Below are 24,241 nucleotides of genomic sequence, written 5' to 3'. Positions count from 1 at the left end.
AACACAGACCTGTTTATATCCCGTGTACCAATCTATACACCAACATTAACACACACACGCAACATACAACACATAACACACAAAATACACACAGGGGCGGGCACTTTGCCACAGTAGGATTGAAGACTTTTTTGCAGAGAGGAGAGTTTTTGTACTGGACACTTCAGCAGACTGAGTTTCCAAGTCAGCAGACCAAAAGTCTAAGCTTCAATGAACCTTTGAGTATAATTCCAGTTGCATTTTCCTTTCATGGAACTTAATTAATTAATTAATTGAAACACATTCACATAGAATTGAACTGTTATTTGGTTTGCACACTTTGCGTGTGAAATAACTTTTAGTGAAACTTGATGAAGTAAGTAATCTACATCATATTGTTGTATGAAGAATTTCTTTAAAAGTAAACTTGCCTTATACTTAATCTATATACCATTAATAAACTTAATGTGATATATTCTAAGATTGTCTGCATCATCTCAGTTGACGCTGTGTGCTTGGATGTGGGCGTGTGTGTGAGCAAGCTACTACCTCACAGCCTGCTTGCTTGCCTGTCTGCTGGTGTGTGAGGAGACAGGCGGTGTCATATTTCAATTGCCTGCTAGTCAAGCAGTGAGAGTTTTTGAATTGTGTTTTGTGCTTAGAGACTAAGACATTTACTTTCTGACTTTTGTTTATTATTTTGTGTACTTAATAAAATACTATTGATTAAACATTCCTTGTGTCTGCGTGTGAATGTGTGTTCATAGTAAATCCTCGATCTTTGTAACACGTCAATTAAATATTGTTAGTAAGAGAACTAATCAACCCAGATAAACATTAAATTATCAATTATTGAATTGTTCCTACAGACCAGTGAGACCTTCACCATGCAATACACGACCTATGTTTGAAATGGAAACCCCAGTCCCATTTGCAGCCAATTCACTTTGAATATCTTTGACAGTCAATCTCAGATTGTTATTAACCCTCACAATTCTTCTACTTGTTCTTGGTGAAAGAACCTTCTTTCTTCCAGACCGAGGGAGTGCTGTGACAGAACCATGAGTCTTGTACTTCTTGATAATAGAAACAATGGTTGAAACTGGGATACTCAAATGCTTGGAAATCTTCTTGTATCCTTATCCAGCTTTATGATAATAAATAATGTTCTACCTAAGGTATTCAGATACAGTGCCACGAAAAAGTATTTGCCCCCCTGTCTGATTTTCTGCATTTTTGCACATGGGGCAAATACGTTTTCAAGGCACTGTAGCTCTTTACTTTCCCATATTGACTTCTTGGTAATAACAGCAATCATCCTACACCTAACCCTTTTATACTCTCTAAGAATGTTCACCTACAATCCAGCATTTTCTAGACTTTTTCTAGAATTAGGTTCTGCGTTATTATATTGAAATTTCTAGCACCTTGTAGACAATACTATCATAGCATCAAAGGATATGAATACTTTTGAATTGGCATTTTTGGAATTTTCCCAAAAGATTGATTTAACTAATTAACTGAAATAAATAATTGTAGACATCTATTTCTTTTTTTTCCTCATCCACAAAAGCAAAACTTGATTGTTATTTATTTCTTAGCAGATGCCCTTATCCACGGCGACTAATATTATTATTATTATTATTTTAAAACAGCAAATATACAGATAAATTCACTGACATCAACATTAACATCAAATTTCTCAAGCACTTTACAATAGCTTGTGAAACGGTGTTGTAATTAACAGCCTGTAGGTAAAGTGTATCCGCAGGACAGCTTTCAGTTCTAGTACGTCAGGTGCACGTTCACCATTTAGGTCTTGCAAAACAAATAAAATGTTTAACTCATACTGATCTTGTGCATCAGTCGACTCATCAGTGACCACTGACAAGCAACCAGACTGTTTTACCAATTCCATAATCTCCTGCTTGTGATACCCAGCAACTTTAGGTAAGTATTCATGTCTTTGCTGGGCTGATGATGGAATCACTCCACCATTTGCTGCACTCTGTCTGAAGAATTTCTGTAATTTTTGGTTGTCCAGTTTTTCAAAAGGGATATTTGCACAAACAAACGCCTCTGTGGACTTTTGGAATATGGAAGTCACCGTTTTTTGTTTCTTTGCAGTAAAGCAGTCGCAGTACTGCTCTGGATTTCCGCCTTTCTCTTTTCAGTGAATCTAAATGCCTGTCAACAGATGCGTTTCGGTAGTGATCTACAGTAACGTTGCAGGACATACAGAACACAAGCTTACCTCCATCGCTGTGTAAACTCCTGCTGGATACTGCTTTACGTGATCTGCTGCTGACACATTTTTAGCCTTTTTAGAGACATCCATTTTCTTGTTTATAGTGTATAGTATTTTAATTTCCCGCTTAGATTGCATATAGTGACATGACATAATCACTGCACAGGACTGTGTGCATGGTGAATATTACACGCAGGCACATAGCAGAGCTGTACAGTTTAGTTAATGTAATTAGTTTTATTTTTTGTATGAAATACAAATAATAATAAGAATATTGTAAAAATCACGGTATTGGGCTAATTTAAACGACTTCCACGCAGCCCTTGAAATCACAATTTTCACAGGGCCCTAATACACACATACTTGTATTGTGTTTGGTAGCAAGGACCCTGTGAACTCCTCCATTTCACCTAATTTTTAGAAAAAGGAGGAGTTGGAAAAAGAGCGATGAAATCATGTTCTAATATTTTTTGGCAAGAAGTTATATCCAATCAGTTTTGAAAAAGGAGTTGACCAGATCCTTCTAGAATGTGTAATGAGTCAACAATTAAACAGCCTTTACTGTGGAACTATTGGCAGTGTTGCCTAAACCCCCTAAGAAAGAAACTGGTGGTTTTACGGGCAGATGGTAGTAGCTGAGGACTTCACATCTGCTTATTTTCAAAACATTTGTTATTTGGAGGAAACCATCTTGTTCAGTGCGCTGAGAAAATGAGGGAAACAATATTATTTGAATTACAAACTCAGGATGTTCTAGTTTGTGCTCCTGAAAAACTACAATATGAGTAACATGCCCTCCCTCCACGATTAGAAACTACACATTAAATCATGTATGAAGTCTGCAGTCTGTGACCTTACATACTGGTTTACATTCCATTGTTAATGTCTGACTGTGGCAATGTGCCCCGCCCCTGTGTGCAATTGTGTGTTATGTGTTGTATGTTGCGTGTGTAAATGTTGGTGTATAGTCATTGGTACACGGGATATAAACGGGTCTGTGTTTCACGTGTATTTAAAAAGTGTATATTTGTATTTAGGCACGGGATTGCACATCACGCACGTGCATTTAAAATATAATATGTGAACACGGGGTTTCACGTAATGAATTCACGTGCTGGGATTCAAGTGAATAATTAATTAGTAATTGAATCCCAGCACAAACAGTATAAATAGATGCACGTTTAGTCACTCGTGGTTAGGTGTTCAGAGAGTGGAGAACGGGTGAGAGAGAAGGAGTAAAATCGTCAGCGTAATTATAAATATAATAAGTGTATTCTCACCGTGTTTGTTCGTCTCCGTTTCACCTGTGTGTTAGTGTCTAGTCGTTTTGTCTGTCTGTTTATTTTGGCACAAGTGCCGTGTCCTGTTTTTGTACTGTTAAACCTTGTTATTTTGTTAATAAACGCTGAGTGCAGCCATTGCACTCAGCTCATCATCACAACCACTGTCTTTGTTTGAATTCCTTCCTACTTCCGGTCTGACGCCACCCACTCTGGCCGTCTTTGTGACACGGACTCATTGTATTTGTTTTTTAGGCCTTTTCCAATTCCAAGGCGTGCCAGACCAAGAGCAAGACAGGAATGCCCTCTTCTAGATTGACCTTTGCACCGAGATGGTCTTGTATTCTTTGACCTGAATTAAATCAAATTGTGTTTCATCTGCTTATATATAATATTGTTTTAAAATGATTTCATTCTTGACGAGCATTCCCTGACACATTATTTTATTTAGTTATGTATGTTGAATGCCCTGGGAAACATTTTTATTTACAATTAAAAACATTTTTAGAAACTTGCCTTGACTCATTATGTAAAAATGTATGGTTTAAGATATTCACTAACAGTATAAATGGTGGTGTATTTTCTACAGGGACGTAACAGTGATACAACCCATTTTATTTCCTAGTCTGTTTGGGTCTCTACATTTCACCCCCCTTTGAGTGAGTTACATGGTTTTCAATTCAAGATTTTTCAGAAATGGGCAGTATGTCTGCTCCATAGGCAAACTTTGCCTGTTTTCAGCTCTCTGCTCCATACTAAAAGCCCAGCGACATTTACAATTATGTAAATCTGATATACAAAGCAACATTTTCTATTACCCCTATGTCTCTAGTTTATATTTCACCCCCCTTTTACTGAGTTGCAATCCATAGATTCTTCATAAATGGGCAATATGTATGCTGCCTAGACAAACTTTGACAGTTTTCAGCTCTCCGCTCCCATTTACAATGACGTAAATCTGATGCAACCAAAAGTGTTTTCTATTCAGAAACTGTCTCTAGTTCACATTTAACCTCATGAATTGCATTTGCAATTGCTCTATAATCCAAAGCATTACTTTTTTTCCTTTATGTTTTTTGTGTTCAGTAGGCTCGTTTGAACCCTGTGCTGGACCTCCTCCCTTTAGCTTCTTCCAATTTATAAATTCACTGAATAAAATATGAACTGCGTGCTGCACTATGTGTGTGTGGACTCACTTTGCTCCCTGTTCTCAAACTGGTTTCAGAATGTCTTTGTTGACCATTTCCCTTCTTGTTACCTTACCTGCTCTCAGTCCATCCTCCTCCCTGTCACTGTACCTGCTCTCAGTCCATACTCCTCCCTGTCACTGTACCTGCTCTCAGCCCTTCCTCCTCACCTATCACCTGTTCTCCTTTACCTGTCAGCATAACTGCTGCTCGCGTAATCTGCATAGCTGCCTCACTCTTAGTAAATGACTGACTTATTAGCTTTTTCCTTTCTTTTGTCAGCCTCCTCTCTTATTTCTGTTCTTCACTCTTCCCTCTCTTTCTGAACTGCTCTGTATTCCTCAGGGTACACATGACTTCACTCAAGGATGTGGTAAACATGACCACCACTCAAACCCTACAATTAGGCAACAATACATTGGGATAATATTATTTAAATAGGATAATAAAGCTGGCAGTGCAACGGTGGTTGGATAAATTAAACAACTGTATGCTGGAATGTGACTGAGATTACAATTAAGTATAAGTAACCAACACTCAACTTTGTTTTATAATTTATTATGCACATTTCAAGCATTACTATACAAAAATATGCAATTAGGAAACATGCAATACAAAAAAATAATAATTAAACATATTTTAGAGGACCTTATTTGTATGAATAATAAAAAATTGCAGGATTTTAAGAGATTATTGTATACTCTCTCTCTCTCTCTCTCTCTATATATATATATATATATATATATATATGCACATACACACATTACAGGAAGAACAAAAAAAAAAGACTAATATGAAAATGTGTGGGTAGAAAGACACAAATCTGCACTTTAAAATGTAATCAGTGAAAAATTGGATAAAAACAATATTTCAAATTCTTTAGCACAGAGATCTGTACTTAACATATATTTATTAAATGTATATTGTAACAGCTCGGTTTAAAATAATGAATAAATGTGTGTAGCTACAGATACAAATTAAGAAATAATAATATGATACATATTTTATTTTAAAAAGAAAAATGTCATGTATATTACCTGCTGTTGTCAAAAGTATGGGTCAAACGGGACTTTTATTTTGCACACATCCTCTGCTATTTTCTGCTATTTCTGCTGCCGAAATTTGGCAGCACCAACCAGAAGTGAAATTGTTGCTAGCTTCACACAGCCTCAGATTTGCAGCCATGAGAGGGTGCAAAGGATATACGTGATCATTATGTTGCGGTTAGTCATTCAATCACGAAAGAGGAAGTGTGGTGTTGCTTAATTTATTTACTTAGCTAAAGTTTTTCTTTTTATTTATTTTTTTGAGATTTTATTTTTCAAAACATTGATCTGCTAACTGGATGATTCTCGCCAGTTACACAAAAAGGTACCAGATCTGAGATCTGGTGTGACTACTATGACTACTAATGCGACTGCTAATAATAAAATACAGTGTGAGTAATGTACCTTAAAAAATATATATATATTGTAATGAATATATGGCTTTTCAAATTGCCACTCCACAAAAGGCAAGTAATAAAAGTGTTGACTCTTAAGTAATGTCAGAAAATGTCAACTAATCAGTCAATTAAACATCTATTAAGCTCTTATTTATGACTCTGAAAACGTTACCAAAAACTGAGCGGCTCAGTAATGCAACATCTCACATTTAGTATTTCAGGACCTAAAGGGTCTGATTTATCATTTACTACAACTCTAGAGCAAATGTTGGACCATTTTTAAAGGGAAGCTCTACTCATGATAACAAGGCTCTCTAAATGCTTTGTATACATAACAAATGCGTCTCACTGCGCCAATTTTGTTAAGTCAAGCATTTGGCCAGTATTTCAATTTTTTTTGTAAGCTTTCTGGGTCAGCTGGAAATGCAGGCCGCCGCCATATTGGAACCTTTCTGACACCGCTGCTACTGCCAAACGTTCGGGTGCAAAAATAACAAAAGGAAAAACAAACTTTAAACCAACAAAGTGCGGCCATAACAAAAATAATGGCTACATTATACAGGAACGGGACATACGCTCGATAGAATACTCTGTGTGACTATAGAGCGAGTCAACGACAGGACGTCACACAAAGCACGACGGAAGAGAGCTCCAATACAGTCAATGTTAATTTGTTTTAATGGGTTTTATACGATATACTGCTCAAGGAGAGGCTGAAAATGCGTCAAAAGCTTTAGTTAACATGTTTTCTATTGAAATGGTTATATAGTAAAAAAATGTGAACAAAATACTTTACAATTACCAAGTTTAATTTCTTTCTCTAGTTAGTCAAAAGTGTGTGTATGTTGCACTTCTACAGTGATGCACTGAATAGCCAATGAAGTATTATGCTAAAGATAATTTACACAATTTGAGACCCAGAGTATGTCTGCAATAAATTACATTTTCTTTTCATTTTTTTCTTGTTAAGTACTGTTAAGTTTCTGACGCACATAATACGGCAATTTGTTAATGGGTCACAAATGCGTTCCTTATTTTGGAGCTCTTCAGGTGGCAACCCTATTCAGTAGTGTCATCATTTATGTAGAATTGAAAACCATGCAAAACAACAAAATGCTGGTTAAGACATTTAAATTACAAAAACTTTAAGATTACCTCAATTTTGTGTCAAAGCATTTATCAATTGGTTGATACCAGCACATCTTGACATCTTGACCTGCAGTGTTGTAGCATCCAGCCTCTTTATGCTGGCTGAACAACCCTTGTGTCTCATCTTCCACATACCCACCGGGTTTTGCGATAATGCGATGATGTTCCAACAATGTTGTGCAAATTATGAATCTCCCTGTATTAGATCACTGAGTTCCAGCTGGCCACAAAATTATAGCTTCACTTGTTGGTTTCCTACTGCAATGTCATTTTGTGCAAGCTACAATAATGTACCTTCTAGCACTGTGGCAAGTAACTATTCCACAGTGCCCAGCCATATTTCTTTGCATGTCATGAGTGATATAACAACAGGAAATCATTGCTGCAAGAAATTACAGACTTTAATAAAACAAACAAGACAAGACACTCAATAAAGACATGTATCCAGTCTTGGGAGCAGCATTATAGACATACAGTCTGTGACATACTGTAATTATAACATCAAAAGCATTAAGTTAATTAAATAGCAGTATCTAAATATAAAATCAATTTCCGAATAGCATAAAAGGTCACAAACCACAGTCCATTTTAAGACATGTCCTTGTAGTCTCAGTTATCTAAACAAACTGATTTCTTGCAAAAATTGTTTTGTAGACCATCAGTCTACACAGTTTAAACTAACTGTGGTTGATCGGTTGGAAAAGGCAGAGAAGCTTTCAGAAATACTAATGGACTCCAGTGGTTCGAAACGCAAGATGTGGACTACAATAATAACAATTCTGAATTTGAAGTCTTTATTGCTTTTGCAAAGAAAGTCTGACTCATACCAACATAAAATAAAATGAACAGGTAGGCTATGTGTTTACTTGCAGACGTTCTCTATGTACATTTTTAAAATTATTTATTTCTATAATGTGTGTGCAGTATATGTAAGGTACTGCATAGTATCATAATTTATCAATGCAACACCATAATCTATTTTGTGTTAATTGTGTACTAAACAGGCTATGGTTAAAAAAAAAAAAAAAAAGAAAGAAACTGATTTTAGCGCATTTAGTTTCAATTTAAAAGTATCTTGTATTATTTCCGCATTGTACAGTAATGTGTACAGAGAATGCAGCAGCATGATTTATTTTGTGTTACCTGTAGCCAATAGGCTAAAGTAAAAAGAAAGGGCACTTGGTATTCTTTTGGTATAGGCTACTGTACAGATTTATATTTTTACATAATGTAATGTGTACAGCGAACTCATTCATGTTATTTCAGCGCAATGATTTATAGACATCGATGGCTGGCTATGACCATCTCAAGTGAAAGAACGTGTACGTTTCTTGACCTGAATCATCTGGGAGTACTGTACATTGTGGATACAGTGGTGGGAATCTTGCTAAAAGTAATGCAGCAATGAGCTTAAAAAATGTGGTGCAACATGAATTCATGTCTTGCAGCAGGAATTTAGTTCAAATTATGCTTGTGTGGTGTGATGTTCTGTTTCACATTAAGTCAGTTATTAAAAACAAATAATCTTATATTAATGCAAGTTGCAACACGTTTTCTGATCAAGTCATGTGAAACTGTATTCAATTATACAAAAATCACAGCCAGTGAACTTGCAGAATAAATTGGATCTGCACGTGAATCCCCAGTAGCACAGAATAGAAACAGACACAAGGAAAAAAAAGAATACTGTCACAGTATGTGATAATTACATATTAAACTTCTGAATAAGAATATTATGCATTTTGTGATTTGTTATACAGGGTTACGATTTTAGTGTAAAACTGTCCTAAAAACTATACTACTTGTGTTTAACAGTACTATACTCAGCAGTTTTGGACATCAAATGCTGCCTAGTTAGTTAACACCACATTTAGTTACGGAAATGACCACCATTCTGATGGTTACTTCGGAGTGGTCTCAATAAATTGCTTAAGGTGTGCTTACCAAGTTTGCTTCCCAACTAATGCAGCTGGAAAAGAACTGAATTCTGCAAGGAAAAATGATATTGATGTTGATTTCAGGCTTTGAAATATAACTTTGAATTAAAGAGTGGACCCAACCTTTTTATAAACAGGAACCAAAACCCTGACACTAATAACTTAACTAAAGTGTATTAAATTGATTTCCAAGCAAGGTGTCAAGTTACTGTTAGTTTATGGATGTCAAATTATAATTATATTTCAACTGACGTCATAAGGTGCAAAAAAAGCTTTGTTTCTAAAAAAAAAAGAAAGTTGTATATGTGAACTGAGCTGAAACCAAAAGCACAGTGGTCTCCACCCTGATATCCAAAAATCAATTTTTCAGTTTTTTTTCTGGTAATTCCATTCTGCTTTGAAGGCCATCCAAGGTCAGCCCTAATAATAAGGTGTTCCACTAAAAGGGACTGTAAGCACCATGAAGGGCAATTTACTGGATCTGATCATCCAGCAGGCACAGCCAGACATGGCCATTTTACCTGGATGAAAAAGTTAATTATTCCATAAGCAGTAATTGAACATAAGCCACACTAGTGAGGCGGCACCATGCAAGGTTTTTGTTTCTGAACTGGCCTTGGTGCTAATTAGCCATTAAAGCTCTAGGGACTTTTCTGCTCATTGTCCTACAATCTGTCTGTCAAACATGTAATACTTTTGTCAATTGAGATTTAACCAACCATCAAAACAGAATGTTTATGAGACAAAATACCAGAAATATAATCTAGTTCAAACCTTGCACTTCAATGAGAGCTAGAAGCCACGGCTCTCGAATGCCGCCTTCCATCTGCTACTGGGATTAGGTTGAAAGCGATTAGTTTCCTTTGACAGCAGAGATATCAATGTGATGGGACTGGGACTGAATGCACTGATAGTACAAGTTTGGAATACTGACTGAGAGAATTAGCTCTGGTTCATTCACGTTGACGTTGTTAATAAAATTGAAAGGTAGGGTCAATTAGGGATGCAACTGGGTTACTTTCTTGAAATATGTCATCTGGAATTTCTACAGCCTCAGCTTTTTAATATGTACCTTAAAAACATATAACATGTTGGGAACCAGAGGAGTCATTTTCCCTTCTAATATTATGATTTCAACTAACTATCTCTTGTGAAATCCAAATTATTCATTCTAAACAGCCTTAACTAGGAGACCGTTTCCTCCGGTTATAATTTTCTGAGTGAAAATTGACTTTCTCTTGCCTCTGTGTATGCCCCCTGATCCTCTGTGCTGAACTCAATAGTAACTTTGGTTGACAATACACCATTTAAGAGTTTCTAAGCCTCACATAAATTTTTTTTTTTAGATTGTAGAGTGTTTTATTGTTATTTTTATTTTGTTTTGGTTTTATTGTTTTCAATTTGATCTCACGTTGATTCACGAAACATTTTAGCTGCTTCTCTTTTTGAATTGCAATTGTTTTTTGGGTTTTATTTTTAGTTCTGTATGCTTTCTCACTGGCATTATAACAATCAATAATTAATGCTTTGGGACACATATATTTGTATTTTATAGGTATTCACTACATATATATATATATATATATATATATATATATATATATATATATATATATATATATATATGTGTATATATATATATATATATATATATATATATATATATATATATATATGTATATATGATTTCCACATGTTTTAGCAATGCATTGGGAATTGTTTGAAGAAAGTAAAAAAAACAATACATTTGAGCCTTTTTGATATTCTGTGGCGCTTTCATGTTATAAATGACTACAAAAAGGCGCACTTGTACGGATTCTTTCTAGTGGATCAACTTTGCTTTGGTCTATTTGAGTGAATTGTGACTGTACAATAGAAATGACCATGACTTTACACATTTTCCTTCATACGTTTGTTCTGTGTTATTGTGTACTGTAGGTTTGAGAAGCCCTTGAGAGAGAAATGCAAAATTCTGAGATTCTGACAGAAAAAAAACCATGAACAAAGATTTTCTTACTGGAATTAACTCATTCTTGTGAAAACAATGCCATCTACTGGAGGGGATTAAGGTTATCCAGTTATTCTGTGTACTCTGAATGTGACTGTCTACCTCAAATGCATTCTATACTACTCCAGTCCAACATAGACCCTATAAAGACATATTGCACATTCCACAAAAAACACCTACCATAACAATGTCAATACTGGTATATTGGAAATAGATTTAGGAATACCCAGAAGCCACTTTGCTTGGCAATTAAATTACATAGCAATGGAAACTACTAAAAAATCTAGTAATTGAGCACCTGCCAGATTCTATGAGCCATCTATCAAAGTATGTCAATCTGCAGTGGCATTTGAGGCCTGTGTAAGGAGCACTACTTAAACTAAACAGGACTCAAACTACAGCAAGGGGCATTCACATCATACGTGGCGCGGCAAAAACAATTGTTTTCAATGAAGGCGCACAGGAGATAAAATATTTTCAACCTTCACCATGCCGTGCTGTGATGTAAACTACCAGTAGCCAATCAGGGGAAAGTAGGAAGCTCCTCTGCTAGTTAGAATTAATAATAAAAATAAATAAATAAAATGGAGGAAAAGCTTGTGGTTCTGATTTCAGATTTTCTAGTTGTATAATACAACATCAAGTAGGTTTGAAATCTGCCTTCATCAAACCGGAGCTCCTGTATCAGCCAATGATATTTTTTCTTTTCTTGAGGATGTCATGGACCCACAGCGATCTTACATTTTTTTTCTTTCTCCGGTCCGGTAGAGCAGGACGATCGCAATTCTCTTTTCTTGTTTGCTGTTCATTGTTCCAGGTATTGTGTTGTCAGATGCACAGTACCACTGATTGTTGCAGCTTTAACAGTCTCCCCCCCCCCCCCCAGGGTTTGATATGAATGGGATAGCAGTAGTTGCATTTTTTAATCATGTGTATATGATAATGCTCAATAATTTCAATGTATAATGATGCCTTTAACTCACACTCTCTTTGCCTATACCCAGCAAACCAGACAAAACTCACAAAGAAAGAAAGAAAATATCTAAATTTTTAAAAGCAACGTGTTTTTATTTTATTTTTAACAACACAATTGCCTGATATTTTGGGTAATTGTGGGGGGATTATGATGGGGGGGGGGGGGAAATTAGGTTTTATAAAAAAAAAATATATATAATGTTTTGCATTACTTGAAATATTTTTTTTTACTAAGCTTTGTGTCTTCTGTATGAAAAGTTCTCCCTTCCCGCTGGCATTTACTGTTTGTTACTTGCCAACCAAAAGTCACTTCACATGCAGCCGTGACCTATCAGCAGACCGCCCACTGACTTTCACCTGCCGCGTTCGGTGTGAACAGTGGTCTGCGGCGACTGCAGAGTGGCTCACAAGGAGGCGGCATGCACGCTGCGTCCGGTGTGAACGCCCCTTTAGACCAGTGAACAAATCCACAGATAAAATCTGTTAAGAAAAATTAAGTGCAAAAGCATTTTGCCTACAGGGCAACATAAAGATGGCATGCTATACTGATAAATTAACTACATAATGTTTTTACCTTAAATTACGGAAAAAAAAATTGTCCAAGTGAAATATTGCAATATGCATGATTGACAACATGTTAAGAAAAATTGCATCTATTTTTGTTTATTTTAACCTTCAAAAGAACACATTATTTTTTGTAATTATCTTCCACAAGGTGTTCTGTTGAAGGTTAAGTGATGTGAAATAATGTGTTACTGTAATGATATTTAACTGTATTATTCTTGTCATGTAATAGGCACTGTATTACAAAATTTACCAGGAACCATACACTCATTATTCAATAGAAGGACATCTTGACTCCTGTGTTCCAAGAAACAATATAACATATATACTCCCGTACCTAGAAGCCATGTGAACACTGCAATATAATTGAGGAACAACAACACCTTTGAGAATGTAATGAAAGTGAAGGAAAGCTTCCAATGGTTATTTAAAAAGACATAATACCCTTGGTCCAGAGCAGCAATCAGGTGGACAGAAAACACTATGTTTTACAGCAGTACATGTACCACATGGCACAATAATCTTTGAAGCATATCATTATTTTTCAGCACATAAAAAAAAGCATTTAGAAAGAAAAAAGGCTTACTTTTTGTTAATGTTAGGACAAGCCTTCTTTACATGGTTTATACATCAACTGCTTAATAACATAGACCAGCGAGATGAAAAGAGAAGCGAGAAGGAATCTGTGAAGTAAGACACTCCACAGTAAGAATACCTTTCAATTACTATAGTCATTCATACAAATAGATTGAGGAGTAAGAGAACATGTTTACAGTGAGATGTGCACAGTAGCTGTCTAGCTGGTTTACAAATATGCATTCCAATTATTAATACAAAAAAGGTGATGCGAATGTTACATGTTGTTTAAATTACATATACAAAGTTTCATGGCTTTCATTTTAGTTTCTGAAAATCAGTATTTAACTAGGTCTACCTTAACTATGAAACCTTATTAGATTAGTTTACTGGTATACTGTTTTGAGTGCAGTTATCTTTCCTACACTACTGGCACGGTCTGCAGTTTTGAGTGGAGTTGTCTTTCTTTTAATACTGGAGCGGTCTGCAGTTTTGAGTGGAGTTGTCTTTCTTATAATACAGGAGCGGTCTGCAGTTTTGAGTGGAGTTGTCTTTCTTATAATACTGGAGCAGTCTGCAGTTTTGAGTGGAGTTATATTTTCTAGAGTGTTGAACAAGTTCAATAGGATTGTCTGCTTTGGAACCTCCTTTTTCTGATAAGCAGACAAATGAGAGTTGTAGTTTTTGTATATTGATAAACAGAATTGTCAATCAAACTACTCCCACTACTTGATAGGTGGTTGATCCCTGAAGTATTGTGGATACAAACTGCAAGTAATCAGTTTGCGAAATGTAAAAGAACTGCCAGTTGGTCTAGAATGTAGGTAATTATTTTAGGAAAAGAAATACAGTACGAAGTTTTATGCCCTATGTTTAGGAATGATCTTGTAAGGATTGTAGTTTGGTTGTACAAAAAAAATGTCACCCCGTTAATCTAGTACACATTTATAACAGCACTGATTTATCACCTTCATAAAGGTTCTGTACACATAATTTACATAAGTGTGTTTGTCTGTGGGTCAATGGGTTGAGCCGCTTACAGAGAACGCTATTTAACTAATAATCTAATTTGCAGATGCATCTATTTTTAATGGAAATACTGTATCATCCATTAGTGTCCTGGATTGTTTTCATTATAAAAGAAAAACATACATATTTTAATTAAATCTCTTGTTTGCAATTTCAACTTATTAACATTTTTGTGATGTACTTGTTTTATAATTTGATTGTGCGTGTGTGTGTGTGTGTGTGTGTGTGTGTGTGTGTGTGTGTGTGTATATATACAGTGCCTTGCAAAAGTATTCAGTCCCCTGACCAATTCTCTCATATTACTGAATTACAAATGGTACATTGAAATTTCGCTCTGTTTGATATTTTATTTTAAAACACTGAAACTCAAAATCAATTATTGTAAGGTGACATTGGTTTTATGTTGGGAAATATTTTTAAGAAAAATAAAAAACTGAAATATCTTGCATAAGTATTCAACCCCACACATTAATATTTGGTAGAGCCACCTTTCGCTGCAATAACAGCTTTAAGTCTTTTGGGGTAAGTATGTACCAGCTTTGCACACAGTGTTGGAGTGATTTTGGCCCATTCTTCTTGGCAGATTTGCTCCAGGTTGTTCAGGTTGGTTGGACGACGCTTGTGGACCGTAATTTTCAAATAGTGCCACAGTTTCTCAGTGGGATTGAGATCAGGACTTTGACTGGGCCACTGTAGGACATTCACCTTTTTGTTCTTGAGCCACTCCAATGTTGCTTTGGCCTTGTGCTTGGGATCATTGTCCTGCTGAAAGGTGAATTTCCTCCCAAGCTTCAGTTTTTTAGCGGAGTGAAGCAGGTTCTCTTGCAGTATTTCCCTGTATTTTGCTCCATCCATTCTTCCTTCAATTTTAACAAGATGACCAGTTAACATGATGCTGCCACCACCATACTTCACTGTAGGGATGGTGTGTCTTGAGGCATGGGCAGTGTTAGGTTTGTGCCACACATAGCGCTTTGAGTTTTGGCCAAAAAGCTCTATCTTGGTCTCATCTGACTACAAAACATTTTCCCACATCGCAGCTGGGTCACTCTCATGCTTTCTGGCAAACTCCAGACGTGCTTTCAGATGGTACTTTTTGAGTAACGGCTTCTTTCTTGCCACCCTCCCATACAGGCCAGTGTTATGCAGAGCTCTTGATATGGTTGACTGGTGCACCATTACTCCACTCCCAGCCACTGAACTCTGTAGCTCCTTCAAAGTGATTGTTAGCCTCTCTGTGGCTTCTCTCACAAGTCTCCTTCTTGTTTGAGCGCTGAGTTTTGAGGGATGGCCTTTTCTTGGCAGTGCCTGGGTGGTGTGATGCAGCTTCCACTTCCTGATTTATTGATCCAACTGTGCTAACTGGGATATCCAAACACTTGGATATTATTTTGTACGCTTTCCCTAATTTATGCATTTGTATTACTTTATCTCTAACTTCTGTAGAATGCTCTTTGGTCTTCATTTTCCTTTAGATTCACAGCCTAACCAATGATCCTTCAACAGTGGGTTTTTTATCCAGAAAATGTGGCAGCAACTTTAATGGTTCACAGGTGGAGGCCAATGGTAAGGTAATTGTGTCCTCGTTAGGGCAATTTCTTTCATCGGTGTAAACTGGGAGCTTCCACAGCACAGGGGTTGAATACTTATGCAAGCAAGATATTTCAGTTTTTTATTTTTCATAAAAATATTTCCCAACATAAAACCAATGTCACCTTATAATAATTGATTTTGAGTTTCAGTGTTTTAAAATGAAAATATCAAACAGAACGAAATTTCAATGTACCATTTGTAATTCAGTAATATGAGAGAATTGGTCAGTGGTCTGAATACTTTTGCAAGGCACTGTATATATATAAAGCTTGGCTTACCTTGACAAGCACAACCTTTGTATTTTGCTCTCATTACTGTAGCTTTCATAGACTGAAGCCCTATCCTCTATATTCTTCTATAGTCCTCTATTCACTGATGTAATATCATGTGTTTATGTATTGATAATGCTTTTACAAGCCCAACTGAGGCGTTTCATATGTTTGTACATGTCACCACACACATGTATGTAGTGGAGACAGGTACTGATAAAGTAGCTTCAGTGTTCTGTTGGAAGCCCCAAGGACTGTTTAAAGTTGCTACAATTATCTGCTGAGTACATGCACTTACAGTAAGGTTTAAGTAATTAATTTATTGCTTAGATGTATTGCCTAATTTCCCAGTAGTCTTTTTAATCTACCCTAGCAGCTGAGACAGGATTGAGGTATTAACTCTAAACACCCTAGAAGCAATTTAACATGTTGGAAAGTATTAATGTTGTCTCAGAACTCTGCAAAGACCACTACAGTAGACCATATATTTTGTTGACAAAGCCAGATGTTAAACTAATGTACTGACATGTAATGCTCTTTCACTCACTGTACGTGCTGTTTTAACATGTGTTCCAATACTGTCTATTGCCATGCATGATCGACAACACATGTATCAAATATGCAAAATAGGACAGCTCTATCTATCATCAAAGACACATGAATATTCAGGAATCGGTTTTGTTTGGAATTCAGCATTTTTCTATCTTTTGAACTCATATTTCTGTGCCTCATTTTGCTGCTTCACAAAGCCACCTTTCTGTTGACGGTGATGTGAAAATGCTGCATTTGCGGATACACACAGTTTTAAATTTTGTAAATGTGCCTTTGCCAACGTAACATTTTTATGTTATTGTGACAGCGTAGCGTCGTGGGCCCAGATGTTATTCGGCAGGCAAGGAGACTCAGAGACAAGGAACTGCAGTTAACACGCTTCTGCGCAGTTTAATCAACAAAAGGGAAATCAAAAAGACAAACAAAACACTGCTCACAGAGCAAAAATAAAACAGTTAAACAAAACAGAACTTTCATAGTAAAACAAATCACAAAATAACTGGCGCAAGGGCCAAAACAAAAGGTTTAAACAAAATACAAAAAGGTAGGCTGGGCATTCGCCTTCACTACACTTCTTTTTCAAAAATATAAACACAGCACAAACCAACAACCACTCACCCAAAACACCTCCCCCAAACAAAGGATTTTCCCCTTTTTTATAGCATGTGGCTGGAGCCTAATTATCAATTAGCTCCAGCCACATTCTCACATGTATTTTGGCAGGGATAGGAAATTAACCCCATCCCTGCCAACCACCACCAAATCACCACATAACAATATTATTTACAGGCAGGGCTCTGCCCTGCTACATTTCCCCCCCCTTGTGCGCAGCACACATGGCCCCACGGCCACCTCCCCCCCCCCCCCTTTGAAAGCCATCCACCCTCCCTCAAGTCCCCTATTGTCCTTCCTCTCCCATCCTTGAGGGAGGGTTAGTCCATAGTCCGGCACCTTCCTGGCGGGACCGAGACCCGGCGACAGGGGACCCAGGCGTAGTGGATGGGGCGTCAGGAGCGCAGGCAGGCGAGCAGTCGGCTGCAGCCCCAGGCAGAGGTGCGAGCCCAGGCGACTGTGGAGCGACGTCTGGGCAACCAGGGGGAGCGGAGCAGGAGACCAGGCGACCTCCTGTGCCTGGTGGTGCTGCGACCTGGGAGTCAGGCCCAGCGACCAGAGGTCCAGACATGCAGCCTGGGTGTCTGGGAGCCCAGGTTGAGGGAACCAACCCCCAGGTGCCGGGCTATGGCACAGGGGTGGTGGTCGGGGCTGTGGTGGAGGTGGTCTCCTCACCTCCCCCCCCCTTCTTCGTAGCCGGTAGCTCCTCTTTGTGCGGCTCCGGCCACAGTATTCCCTGCTGCCATGAAGGGCTGGCAGCGACCCCAAGCAAAGCTAAGCCTGTAGTGACCACAGGCAACAGCGGCAGCGGACCCTCGGGAGGCGACGGCAGCGGCAGCGGACCCTCGGGAGGCGACGGCAGCGGACCCTCGGGAGGCGACGGCAGCGGACCCTCGGGAGGCGACGGCAGCGGACCCTCGGGAGGCGACACAGGACCAGCAGCAACCCTAGGAGAAGCAAGGGAGACACAAGCAACCCCAGGCGATGCAGAGCAGCAGGCAGGCCCAGGCGATGGCGAACTGGCATCCCCAGGCGATGGCGGGAGGGGAGCCCCTGGCCATGAAGGCGGCAGCAGGAGCTCCACTTCTCCCAATGGTGATGTTTGTGGAGGTAGAGGTAGCTCCTGCTCCTCTCCTCTTGATGGCAAAGGCGGCAGGGGCTCCTCCCCTTCTGGCTGCGAAGGCGGCAGGGGCTCCTCCCCTTCTGGCTGCGAAGGCGGCAGGGGCTCCTCCCCTTCTGGCTGCGAAGGCGGCAGGGGCTCCTCCCCTTCTGGCTGCGAAGGCGGCAGGGGCTCCTCCCCTTCTGGCTGCAGCAGTGGGACCAGCAGGCATCCTCCCTCTGCTGGCGGAGGCGGGGCCAGCAGGCTCTCTCCCTCTGCTGGTGGCAGTGGTGGATGCAAAGGCAGCAGGCATTCTTCTGGTGGGAGGGGGCAGTTGAGTAGAGAATGCCCCCGCTCTCCGCAGATGGGGCACCAGCAGGACGCCTCTACAGTGCGGAGGATGGCCTCCCAGCTGATCTCCTCTGGTGATGGTATCAGCAGGCACTCTTCCTCGGCTGGTGCAGGCTTGAGCGGTGGGCATTCGGGCTCCTCACTCCTGGACATTGAGGACACCTGGGTATGGTCGACTGCCCAGAACCATTCGGCGGCATCCCCAACCAGGCCCTGGTTCCAGGCCTCCTCGTACTGGGGATCACCGTAGGGGCAGTCCTCCCGGTCATGCCCAAACTCGCCACAGGCCTCGCACATGGGGGCCCCTTCAGCCCTCCACTGTTCCTGCTCAGCTGCCCAGTTTGGGGGTCCAAACTGAGTGGGCGCCCGGGACCACCATCTCTTTCTCTGCTGCGGTTGCGGTTGCTGCCGCTTCTGCTGTTTTTGCAGCTTTTCCTTCCCATTTTTTTTTTTTTTTTTTTTAAACTACAGTCCCGCTCCGAGTCTCTAGGGGGCGCTATCCCACTTCTGACACCATATGTGACAGGGTAGCGTCGTGGGCCCAGATGTTATTCGGCAGGCAGAGAGACTCAGAGACAAGGAACTGCAGTTAACGCGCTTCTGCGCAGTTTAATCAACAAAAGGGAAATCAAAAAGACAAACAAAACACTGCTCCAGAGCAAAAATAAAACAGTTAAACAAAACAGAACTTTCACAGTAAAACAAATCACAAAACAACTGGCGCAAGGGCCAAAACAAAAGGTTTAAACAAAACACAAAAAGGTAGGCTGGGCATTCGCCTTCACTACACTTCTTTTTCAAAAATATAAACACAGCACAAACCAACAACCACTCACCCAAAACACCTCCCCCAAACAAAGCATTTTCCCCTTTTTTATAGCATGTGGCTGGAGCCTAATTATCAATTATTCAATTAGCTCCAGCCACATTCTCACATGTATTTTGGCAGGGATAGGAAATTAACCCCATCCCTGCCAACCACCACCAAATCACCACATAACAATATTATTTACAGGCAGGGCTCTGCCCTGCTACAGTTATGTATACATTTTTGATTACAATGCACTGTTGACTACAGGAACGTTATTTCTATGCCTCTCACAACAATATACTCCTGACATTTACAAAACTATGAGATGAATCTCCGACTATGAAAATGGTTTTGGTTTTGTTTTGGTTTTGTAGTCACACTCTGGAATGTTACATTTTTGCTTGTATGGGTAGAAGTATTTCATGGTGGCCAATCATTACCTCCCAATGAAAATGGAGAACACACTATAGATAATGCAGGCATTTCACTGGAATGTGGCCTGCTGTTATAGATATGAAATGCAATCAACAACATCAGTCTGGCTTTTGTCTGTCCTTGTTTTCTGCTCTTGTAGTTTTAGACTTAATGGAACATATGGATTAAGGCCCTTTCATACCTAATTGCATTGTTATGGCAATATCCTGATTTGAACTGTGTGTCGAAGGTACTGCAAACAACATCTGTACTTTAGGGGTGTAGGAGTTCATAGTTACATTGCTAGGCAGCGTTGACAGGTTGTGGATAGCCACTCAGACTTGATTCAGCATGGTGAAATATTTAACACTAGAACGACCAAGGCGGTCATTTTGACAGTTTTTGGAATTTTTATTTAAATTGTGGTGCGTGTGTTTAAGATACAGAGATGTGTTTTCCTGACTTACTAAATATATCTACTAATTACTCTGACAAAGAAAGGATCGCGTAGCTTCAAGAATTAGCGAGATAAAATACTGTCATACCTATTCCATCCAGGAGCTGTCAAAATTGACTGCTACATATAAAACATACTATAACAATGAAATGTTGCTGTATTGTTTGTATTGATCAGTCGGGACTTGCCACCATGTCTTGAAGTTTGATTATATCAGTTTGCATTCCTCAAGTGAGTGTCTTCTGACTTTTCTATTGTTTCAATGAGTCTCCTGAAAGCCCATCAATCAGCCTTGACAGCTCACTGCGCACAGCTGTCTATCTGTGTGATAGTCTATCACCTGTGCCACTACTTTTCTCCTCTATGTTTTAGATGCACTCTGGTTACTATGCAAGTCACTCGTTTTTGTAAGAAATTCATTGTTACCCCAATACACATTGAAAATGGATTGCGGAAGATGCATGACAGCAAAGCAGTGTTTGGAATTACTGCAAAATTTACCAAACAAGATTCTGATGCAGCAAAGACTGATAATGACGAATCAGGCTCTGAAGCAGACTGGGTTTGCGAAGATGACAGCAGTAGTGATAGTGAGGAGGATGCCAGCGAAGTGTCAGGACTGAGTGCGCGAAGAGGGCGCAGGAGATCCCGTGGAAGAAGAAGCAATCCTGTGGCAGCCCCTGCAAGGATACCAGCCACTTCACCTGCATCAGCCCATGCACCTGATCCAGCCACTACTTCACCTGAAGCAGCCACTTCTCCAGTGGTAGTACCAACACCACCTGGCACTTAAGAGGCTGGTAATGATGGCACTGTTTGGAACACTATAAATCCTGGTGTTGAAGCTGCAGGTAGAAGGAGTGAACATAATAATTTGAGGGAAGTTCCAGGGCCCACGGCATCTGCAAAACACAACATCGATGAGCGCACATTGAATGCTTTTCGCCTATTCATTGACAATAGCGTTCTCTGCTACAAACCGGGACAGAATATTACAGTGGACGAGCAGCCAGCCGCAAGAGACAGCAATGCCAGATTTCACGATTCTGCCTCAGTCTGCCAGAAATACAAAGTTGCGAAGTCAGATCCATGCAAAAATGTAGATATGTCATCCAGATATCTGTAAAAATGTAAGTGTAATATACAGATGGACGAGTTTACATACAGACAGACGCTCCCTATATCCCTAGAATCTGATATTATCAATAACTTCTGCTAAAAAATGTTAATACCAATTACACAACAATTGTGTAAGTGTTTTCCAGATAGTGGAAAATTTGTGAAATATGACCAATGTATTTACAGACCTACAACAGCCTCCATTGTATCATGACTAGTTGTAGTATCAGTGGGGCATAAATATTTCTGCATCTAAAAGCTCAGTAATAATAGGCATGTATTATTCAGTGTGGTAAAAAAAGCAAAGAATGGCCTTTCACTGCATACCATAAATCAATAATAGAGTTTCATAATCTGTATTTATTTCAGATATTCAAGTAGCAGTTTATATATTTGAAAACAACTGATTAGGCGCTGACAACAGCTGTTCAACGATATATTATATAAATTATAACATTGTTATAAACAAGAGGTGTATTTAAATAAAAAAGAAACTGTAATACATTTGGATGCATAGTTTTGAATGCATGACTAATTGTAGTACAATAAATCCATATTAATAGTTTATCCCTTTTAAATTGGTATTCAACTCACAATCAGATGCAGGCCTTTATATAAACATGCACACACAGGGTTATAGCATAAGGTGATTATAAAGTTGGAAACTTAGACAGCTTGCAGGATACAATAAGGGCAACATTGGTGGAGTTTCCATGCATGTTTTTTTTTTCAGCTCGAGAATAAATTCTTGTGTAAAATGCTTTTTTGGGTTTCCATTCGCTTAGTTTATTTTACTCGAGTAAACTGGGCTTTTCACCCAACGTCATGCAAATGAAGGGGAAAGGTGGGGGCTGATATGTAAATTAGCTATGTGTAAAGTACTCGTGCTGTTTTTGAAGATTACTAGTGGGATTTTGTGAAAATGTGGTTTCCATGTGCAGAGAACTGGTACACGAGTGAATCTAAGCTGCTGTAATAAAGCAAAATACCTAGTGCCTGATTGGTTAAGAATATGTTTTACTGCTTGTCGTTTGTATTGAATCCATTTCAACTAATTTCATACGACTCATTTATTAAAAATTAACTAAGAGGTATAAAATGAAACTGACCAGCACAGGTATTGCAGATCACCATGGCTGAAAACCGGCGAAGACGTAGGATTCTAAAGCTCTGTGTCAGACATCTTCCACGTATGCTCCCAAGACTGACTGGATTGGGAACAGTGGATGTTTTCACTTTGTGTCGGGAGCTTGAACCTCCAACTCCAAACATCCTTTACCAGCAAATCCGTATGCCTTGTTATCTAATGCCAATGGCTAGCGAAAGGACGGTTTGGACACACGCTCATGCATCTTACTGGTGGGAAGAGGTTGTGCTGCATCACTCTTTCAGATCTGCAGTGGATAGAGTCATTTCATGTCACCAGGGCAGCATTCAGCATTATGGAACTGGTAAAGGAAGATATGCAGCCAAAAAGGAATTACGTACTGCCTCCTGTGCCAGTGGTAAAAAAGAGTGCCGATTGCTCTGTATAGGCTGGCATCCTCAGCTGAGTACAGGGTTAGGGTTACTCAGCTGAGTACAGGTTAGTTGGCAATGTGTTTGGGGTGCATAAAACCACAGTTCATCACTGTATTACAAGTTTGTCAACTCTCGTGTTCAGAGGCACTGCAACACGTACATAGCTATGCCAGATATAACTGAAGCAAAAACCATTGCTCTGTGAGACCGGCACCTCCTTGCTCGTTCCTGCAGGTAGGACTGTTTCAATTTTTTTAATGTGTCCGTAGCTTGTTGGACTGGGTGCTCTATTCCTCTTTCTGAGAGGGCATCAACCACTTGTTGGTATGTATGCTTGTTATGCTGTTTCGGGCCATCGAGCTGACTCAACACACCCAAGTCACTAACTATACTTATTTTAGCCAGCGATTTTGAGTGGAGGCGGACACACGTTGTCTTTAGACATAGCTGGGATCAAAAGCAAGGGAATTCAGTTACAGACATTTAGTAAGCAGCTCACTTGCTCTTCGTGTTTAACTTTAGCGCAGTTTTTACAGCAAGGGTATTCTCAAACAGCTGCTTTAATACTATAACAAGGGCATAACACAGTTCATGGTAAGTGGTTTTATACAGAACTGTAAACCCACAAGAGATATACAACATGACAGACCAGACACAGCAAAAAACAATAATAAAAAAAAAAGCAGACTGCATTATCATTAAGGTGAACTACACCACTGCTAACCATAAAACAGCCCATGAGCCACTACTTTCTGCTGACTTGGAATTCACAGTAACAACTGACCTGATCCCTTGCAATATTTATAGTTAAGGATAAACACATTAACATTTACACGTGAAATGCAGGTTTCATTTACACGAGTAAATTAGATTTACCCTATCCCTCTCTTTGGCCGTTTTTTTCGGCCACAAACCTGATTCTCCCAAACGTGCACGCGCATCACCATTGCACGTGTAAATTGACCCCCATGGAAACCCCATGAATGTTAGTGAAATGTCACAAGTGGCACAACCGGTAGCCCAGACTTACATATTACAACTGGAACTACAGTAAATTCAGTTTAGGT

This window comes from Acipenser ruthenus, chromosome 2 (assembly GCF_902713425.1).
Source record: "Acipenser ruthenus chromosome 2, fAciRut3.2 maternal haplotype, whole genome shotgun sequence".
NCBI lineage: Eukaryota > Metazoa > Chordata > Actinopteri > Acipenseriformes > Acipenseridae > Acipenser > Acipenser ruthenus.
Note: the sequence above shows the minus strand (reverse complement) of the source record.